Source organism: Pygocentrus nattereri, chromosome 7 (genome assembly GCF_015220715.1).
Source record: "Pygocentrus nattereri isolate fPygNat1 chromosome 7, fPygNat1.pri, whole genome shotgun sequence".
In the NCBI taxonomy this organism is placed as follows: Eukaryota; Metazoa; Chordata; class Actinopteri; order Characiformes; family Serrasalmidae; genus Pygocentrus; species Pygocentrus nattereri.
Genome location: NC_051217.1, coordinates 25,649,323 through 25,657,502, shown reverse-complemented (window position 1 = coordinate 25,657,502; position 8,180 = coordinate 25,649,323).

Below are 8,180 nucleotides of genomic sequence, written 5' to 3'. Positions count from 1 at the left end.
CAAGACGGAGGGCTATTTTAGTCATGACGCTTCTGGTCCAGCTGAGGTTCTGTCTATTTTGTAAGGTAACTGTGAAATGCTAATCTGGCTAAGTTGTTGAAAGTCCTTTGGCCCACATTAAAGCTGCACTTCGTACATTCAGGAATTTGGAGAACATACAGAATTACAGTTACAGGATGCCATCAACCCAGAGTTCATGCCTAAATTCAAAGGCACCGTGTTTAGTTATTTTGTCTTTTCTGACTCAAATTTTCCAAAAAAGTCTCAGTCCAAAAAATATCTAAAGTCCAGCGTTAAAAAGAAAATAGGTCAGGTCCAAGGCTGGTTGCTGTCCTTGGCCAGGTACAATCTTGTTGAAAACAAATGACAACACAGTACTGTCAGGGGTCAAATTCCACAATCCTGTAACATCTCCATCAGTACACAAATTTAGTAATGAATTCCACATAATAGTGAAGCTGGGTGCTCACCTGATATAATCCGGATGTAGTAAGCTGTTTGGACAAATAGAGATCAGATTTGTCCAGGCTGTGGTCTTCTCTGTGGTTCTTTCAGGACGTGAAAACTGGACAATAAAGAAAATATAAATGCCTTTGAACTTCAGTGTTGAGACATAGAGAAAATGAATGAATGGATCCGCAACTAAATCAAGCCTCAGCTCTCACCCAGAATCCAGAGAACCAAACTGAAGATCTTATGTTGGACATATTCTGAGGAGAACCAGTTCACTGGAAATGACCAGTATGATCAGAAGAGCTGAAGGTAAAAGAGGAGGAGCAACAAGATGGATGGAGACAATCATGGAACATGATGGAATCCATGGAATCATGGAATCATGAACAAGACATTCAGAAGCCTGAAGACCCAAACAGAGGAGAAGATATCCCGGTCACCAGGACTCAGAAATGACTTGATGGCACTTAAATATAGAAATAGAATAACAGTGAATAAATAGAATAATACTGAATATTCCACAGTCAACTGTCAGTGGGATTATAACAAAGTGGAAGCGACTGGGAACAACAGCAACTCAACCACGAAGTGGTCAGCCATGTAAAATGACAGACACTGAGACAGACGCGGACGCTGAGGCTCATAGTGCGCAGAGGTCACCAACTTTCTGCAGAGTCAATAGCAAAAGACCTCCAAACTTCATGTGGCCTTCAGATCAGCTCAAGAACAGCGTAGAGAGCTTCGTGGAATGGGTTTCCATGTCTGAGCAGTTGCATCCAAGCCTTACATCACCAAGCATAATGCAAAGCGTGGAATGCAGTGGTGTAAAGCGCCACCACTGGAATCTAGTGGAGCAATGGAGACGTGTTCTCTGGAGTGATCAATCATGCTTCTCCGTCTGGAAATCCGATGGATGAGTCTGGGTTTGGCAGTTACCAGGAGATGGTACTTGTTTGACTGCATTGTGCCAAGTGCAAAGTTTGGTGGAGGGGGAATTATGGTGTGGGGTTGTTTTTCAGCAGTTGGGCTCAGCCCCTTAGTTCCAGTGAAAGGAACTCTTAAAGCTTCAGCACCAAGAGATTTTGGACAATTTCATGCTCCCAACTTTGTGGGAACAGTTTGGGGACGGCCCCTGCCTGTTCCAACATGACTGCGCACCAGTGTGCAAAACAAGGTCCATAAAGACATGGATGAGCCAGTTTGGTGTGGAAGAACTTGACTGGCCTGTACAGAGTCCTGACCTCAACCCGAATTAGAGCGAAGACTGCGAGCCAGGCCTTCTCATCCAACATCATTGTCTGACCTCACAAATGTGCTTCTGGAAGAATGGCCAAAAATTCCCTTAAACACACTCCTAACCCTTGTGGAAAGCCTTCCCAGAAGAGCTGAAGCTGTTATAGCTGCAACGGGTGGGCCAGCATCATATTAAACCCTATGGATTAAAAATGGGATGTCACTCAAATTCATGTGAATTCATGCATGTGAATCCAGACAACCAATTACTTTTGGCAATATAGTGTATTTCTGAGGAGATTCAATATAAGATCATTAACTCACATACAGAAGGAAAAAGTCAATGGACAATAAGTGGAACAAACTGATTAAAAGCTCCAGAGAAAATGGGCCTCCTAACAACCACCTGGAAGAGCTGGTCAACCCCAAACCTGCCCCCATCAGATAAACAGCACTGAAAGCTGCTTCAGATCTGAAAAGGTGTTTCTGTCCATCTTTCCACTGTGAGAAGAGTACTCAGTGCTGTAGATCTGAAAGGACGTGTAGCTGATCAAGAAGAACCTCACTGAGAAAAAAAGACGGACACTTCAAACATAGAATCTGAAAGATGGACTGAACACCCCAGAGTCCAGACCTCAGCACCGCTGAATGGGTATGATCACTTCAGAAAATCATCAACCAGCTTCTAAGACTGAGCTTTGGAGGTGTGTCTGCAGATTCTTTGAGGAGCTGAAAGTAAGGATCCTGAAAAGAACGGAAGCTGCAATGAAGGTAAAGAGAGACTCACTGACTGACCACAGCTGAGAGGAGATTTAGTCGTCCAGTGCACATATGTGTTTTCTAATGCTAAAGAAGTGAATAACCAGTATTTAGCCTCTTCAACTCCTTGGGACCACCGGTGGCTCCAAAACGCACTTCCTCGTGTTCTTCATAAAGCTCATATGTCATAAGCTGCATTCAGAAGCTGGGCGTCGTATGAGGCTGTAACTCTTCTTTCCAGTCAAATAGATGGTGATGTCATTTTAAACCCTTATAATAAAAGAAGCTGAACTCAGTTTGTTTTTCTACTGAAAGTTGACCCGTTTTTCCCCAAATCTGGGCTATAAACTATAAACAGACGGCGTCTCTTCAGTGATCTGCTCTGTAAACATTACTTTTATAAAATAACACAAAGAGCGTCTGAGATTTTTGGCTTTCAGCAGTAACTTGTAAGCATATAGTGATATGTGTAGATCATAAAACACATGTTCTGTTCATTTGAGGAGCTTTTACAAAAATCAATAAATAAAATAAAAATGTACATTTATTTTAATGCAGTTACTGAATAACTTGCCTTGCAATTTGGTCATGAAATTCAGATGGACATACCAAAATATACCAGTTTGAAAAAAAAGGTTAGGGGAATGAAGTAAAAACAAATTGCCTCCTAAGGGGCATTTTTAAAATTCTGGTGTAAATTGTATTTTGTACTTTAAGAAGTCGCTATTTTATTCTGGAAGAATATTTGTTTGGAGTAGGAGAAAATTCTAGAAGTTAGAATAGTCCCATGGACCCGTTATTGTCCTCGTTGGAAGTGCTGCCTGAACATGTTTACCAGTGAGCAGTGTTTCATACTGCATGTTTTGTTGATGGTTGCGAAAAAATGAATTACTCTTAATTGTATGAAGCCTAAATCCTCCAATGATTGTTCAATGGTGACAGAAAGTCAGGCATGTGTATGTGATGGATCACATGACAGCTCAGGTACAATTAAAATGACTTATTTTTATATGGAAACCTGTTCATCTAAATCAGGGTTTTTCTTTGTCTTCTTTTCTTCAGTAGTATGTGTGAATATGTGTATGGAGGTATGGAATGTGTAGATATTCATATGTGTTCATTGTTTGTACCTGCAACACAAACACCTAAGAGGAAAAATCTAAATTAAGCTGTGAGGCAGCGCTGGACGAAGAACACAGACCGTGCGCTTGAGTTAAAGTAAAATAGGTAAAGGTAAAATATTACTCCAGTAAAAGTAGAAGTTCCTCCCTTTAGACCTCCACTTGAGTAAAAGTACTAAAGTATTTACCTTCAAATGTACTTAAGTATCAAAAAAAGTACTAAAAGATTATATTAAGATTAGATAATTATGGCTCTGATGTCCTGTTATCATTTTTATAACAAGACTCACTTCATGAACTCATTTTAGGGGAAAATCCTCCAGTGTCTCTCTTGGTAAACCAGTCTTTTAATAGAACGTCATTAATTAGCACTGTTGCCAACTTAGCGATTTTGTCGCTAGATTTAGCGACTTTTCAGAGCCTCTAGCGACTTTATTTTTTTTAAAGCGACTAGCGACAAATCTAGCGACTTTTTGTGGTGTTATTGGAGACTTTTGGAGACTGAGATGAACCCTCATGCTCTTCAGTTACTGTGCCCGTCCCACAGCACTCACAGTGCAGTCTCACAGTCAGAGCACTCACCGCTCTACGTCCACACTGCGCATGCGCCGCCGCTGACTGACCCCGCCTCGCCAGAGCGGGATGTACATAGAAATCGAATGTCCTTGGAGACCCTTAACTCAATCCTGTATATCCGATATGGTCTCAGGTTGTCTAGTGAGGCTTGCTATGAGCACAAGCTGCCTGATGATGTTTTGCAGCTTTTTGGCACATCAGCAGCTTATTCATATAAGTCGGCACCCTCAGCTGAACCTGCCATAGAAGACCAAAATGAAGATGACCTACTCTGGGGAAAAAAACTACATAACTCTGCCAAAGTGTCTCTTTTAAGGTCACTTTGCCGTCCCAAGCCCGGATAAAGGAGGAGGGTTGAACGTAGAACAGCAGTTCTGCTAACTGCTACTCTTATGCTAACATTTAACAACACAGCAAAAAACTGATTTATTTCAAAGGCAACAGAAGTTGTTCATTTGTTCTGAGTTCATTTGTAGTTCTAACATATCTCGGGTGTTTTTTTTTTTCTCCCACATCTTATTCCTTTACAGCTTCAAAAACATATTATGCAAATTAGGCGATGGCGTCATTTAGCGACTTCTAGCGACTTTTCAGACAGCCAATAGCGACTTTCCTTACTGAAGAGTTGGCAATACTGTTAATTAGTGACGCTGACATCTATTAAAATGATCATAAGCACAAAACACTGAAGGTAAACAGTTTCCATCTGGGAGAACCGATTTGCTCTGAAATCACTTTTTACACACGAGCAGAGTTTCAGTTTAAGATTTACTTACAACTTAGTTCCAAGTTTAAGTTTAATAAAAACTGGCTTTAAACTCAGGATCACAAATGAGTTTCCTTTACTATGTTGATCTGTAGGTCTCTGTTCATAAACATAAACCAGCCCAAACTAATTTACTATAAAATGAAATGGTGTTTGTATAAATTCAGAAAAAAGCTGCGTCAGTCACGACTGCATATGTGGACATATTTCTATATTGTGCTCTATTTACACAAAGTTAGGTTAGTTCATCATTTATGTTGAGCAGACGCTCCTAACATTTTACGCTGCTGCTCTGACGTTGAACCGTGTGCTGCACTGGGTCGGTATGACCAACAGGTCAAAACAAGCTCTAAACAAAGTGACCGCTGTGCCCTGATTGGTGCTCTTGCTTTGCGCTTCTTTCGTTTTGACGTTTTACTTTTTTATACACACAGAAACCAAAAGGAACGACAGATTTCTCAAAATGTAGTGGGGGGAAAAGTCAGATATTAGACTTTGAAATGTAGTGGAGTGAAAGTAATAAGTCGCCCAGAACGGAGAAACTTCAGTACAGATACACGAAAAAAATACTTAAGTACAGAAACCAATTACATTTATTTAGTTACTTAGTTTCTGTCCACCACTGCTATGAGGGGTAAATGTGTGATAATCCGTGGAATTTTGTCTAATTCTATGCTTAAACACCGGTGGGCCGCCTGGAAAACACTGAGCAAAGTGCCAGTGGACCACCAGCTTTGTCATCAGTGGGCCAATATCGTCCAACTGTCCTCTTACTCTCAGGGAAGGTGACTTTGTTCTATGTGTGTGTTAATGGCAAAAAAAAAAAAAAAGAAGTGACTGTTTTAGAGGTGAAGTTCTAAATATGAGCAGACTGGCTGCCTGGGTGTGGAGCATGTTGCAGTGAGCTGATACGGCATCAAGCTAAAGGCCTTTCATATCAGCTGCATATATATAGCTTTCATATGTAGGTCACACAGGTGAATATGTAAACTCAGCCACACTCAGCAGCAGAGCGAAAGGTATATTCGAGGTTAATCACCATGGAAACCAGCCGTACTGAATATTTCACCATGGATTTTCCCGACGTGTCGCAATCCTCTGTTCTCTGAGCCGGGCTTTGTTTTCTTTGTTCGTTTAGAGATGACGGCGCCACCCTTCACCGCTTTTGGATCTTTTCCACCGTTTATGGCTGCAGGTGTGGCCTGATTACTTCCACATTCAGAAGCTCCTGAACACTGAGAGGAATAATTCACCCAGAAATCGGATTCATGCCTTTTCCCTAAAGTAGCCAAACAGCAACATCCTGGGTATCTGAGGTTAGCCTTGAAGCTAATGTAGCTAACAAATAAATGGAAGATTATTAGCATCATTGGTTAGCGTTACTGCTGCTGAGAGCTGATTGGTTAGAGTTACTGCTACTGAGAGCTGACTGGTTATTGTTACTGCTACTGAGAATTGATTGGTTAGAGTTACTGCTGCTGAGTGCTGATTGGTTAAAGTTACTGCTACTGAGAGCTGACTGGTTATTGTTACTGCTACTGAGAATTGATTGGTTAGAGTTACTGCTGCTGAGTGCTGATTGGTTAGAGTTACTGCTACTGAGAGCTGACTGGTTATTGTTACTGCTACTGAGAGCTGATTGGTTAGAGTTACTGCTGCTGAGTGCTGATTGGTTAGTGTTACTGCTACTGAGAGCTGACTGGTTATTGTTACTGCTACTGAGAGCTGATTGGTTAGAGTTACTGCTACTGAGAGCTGACTGGTTATTGTTACTGCTACTGAGAATTGATTGGTTAGTTTTACTGCCACTGAGTGCTGATTGGTTAGTGTTACTGCGACTGAGTACTGAGAGCTGATTGGTTATTGTTACTGCGACTGAGTGCTGATTGGTTAGTGTTACTGCTACTGGGTGCTAATTGGTTAGCATTACTGCGACTGGGAGCAGATTGGTTAGCGTTACTGTTACTGAGAGCTGACTGGTTATTGTTACGGCTACTGAGAGCTGATTGGTTAGCGTTACTGCTACTGAGCACTGATTGGTTAGTGTTACTGCTACTGAGAGCTGATTGGTCAGCGTTATTGCTACTGAGAACTGATTGGTTAGTGTTACTGCTACTGAGAGCTGACTGGTTATTGTTACTGCTACTGAGAGCTGATTGGTTATTGTTACTGCTACTGAGAGCTGATTGGTTAGCGTTACTGCTACTGAGCACTGATTGGTTAGTGTTACTGCTACTGAGAGCTGATTGGTCAGCGTTATTGCTACTGAGAACTGATTGGTTAGTGTTACTGCTACTGAGAGCTGACTGGTTATTGTTACTGCTACTGAGAGCTGATTGGTTATTGTTACTGCTACTGAGAGCTGATTGGTTAGTGTTACTGCTACTGGGTGCTGATTGGTTAGCGTTACTGCTACTGAGAGCTGATTGGTTAGTGTTACTGCTAATGGGTGCTGATTGGTTAGTTTTACTGCCACTGAGTGCTGATTGGTTAGTGTTACTGCTCCTGAGAGCTGCTTGGTTGGTGATTGGAGCAGCTTATTAGAGATTACTGAACAGCTCCACATAGTTTGAGGCCAGTGTATGATGCTAATTGTTGGGTATAATCTTCCATCTTTTGTTAGCGACATTAGCTTTGTAGGTCCAACGCAAAGCTAAATACTAAACTCAGCCGAGTCGCTGTGATGGGGCTAAAGTGGTTTTGTTCCATCGCTTTAACCTGAACACAGTGAGAAACGAGTGTGAAAAGAATCAAAGATATGGAGATCAGAACAACTGATAGACATCGCAATAGCAGCTAATCTGCCAATGGCGGCCGTTTCACCTTCTCTCAGTCAACATTTGCTCCAGCCTGAGGCCGTGCTGGGTGTTCAGCCAGCGCTTGGTGCTCGTATCTGACTGACCCGCTGCTCTGAGTGTCCTCTATTGTGGCCGAGTGTTGGCCATGGACGATACCTGTTCCAAGTGATGTTTATCTGAGATAGAGCAGTGGAGAGTAAACACTGAGCTGCTTTATTCTGCCCTCACTCTGATGCCAGAGCTCAGCTCTGCGGGTTTGAAGCGGCTGGTGGCTGAAACCGGTTATTTGCCAATAAAGTGGGTTTTTAAGGTTGTCTTTCATCTCACAGGAAATTGCGCAAGTTCAGTGAGGAGGTTAAAGGTACAGCAGGTTCACCGCTGATACCTGTATGAGCAGGTAAAAGCCTGTAAACTGCAGGTGGGGCAGCTTTATGATGTCCGCAGATAAAATTAGAAACTTCTTAACATCCACAC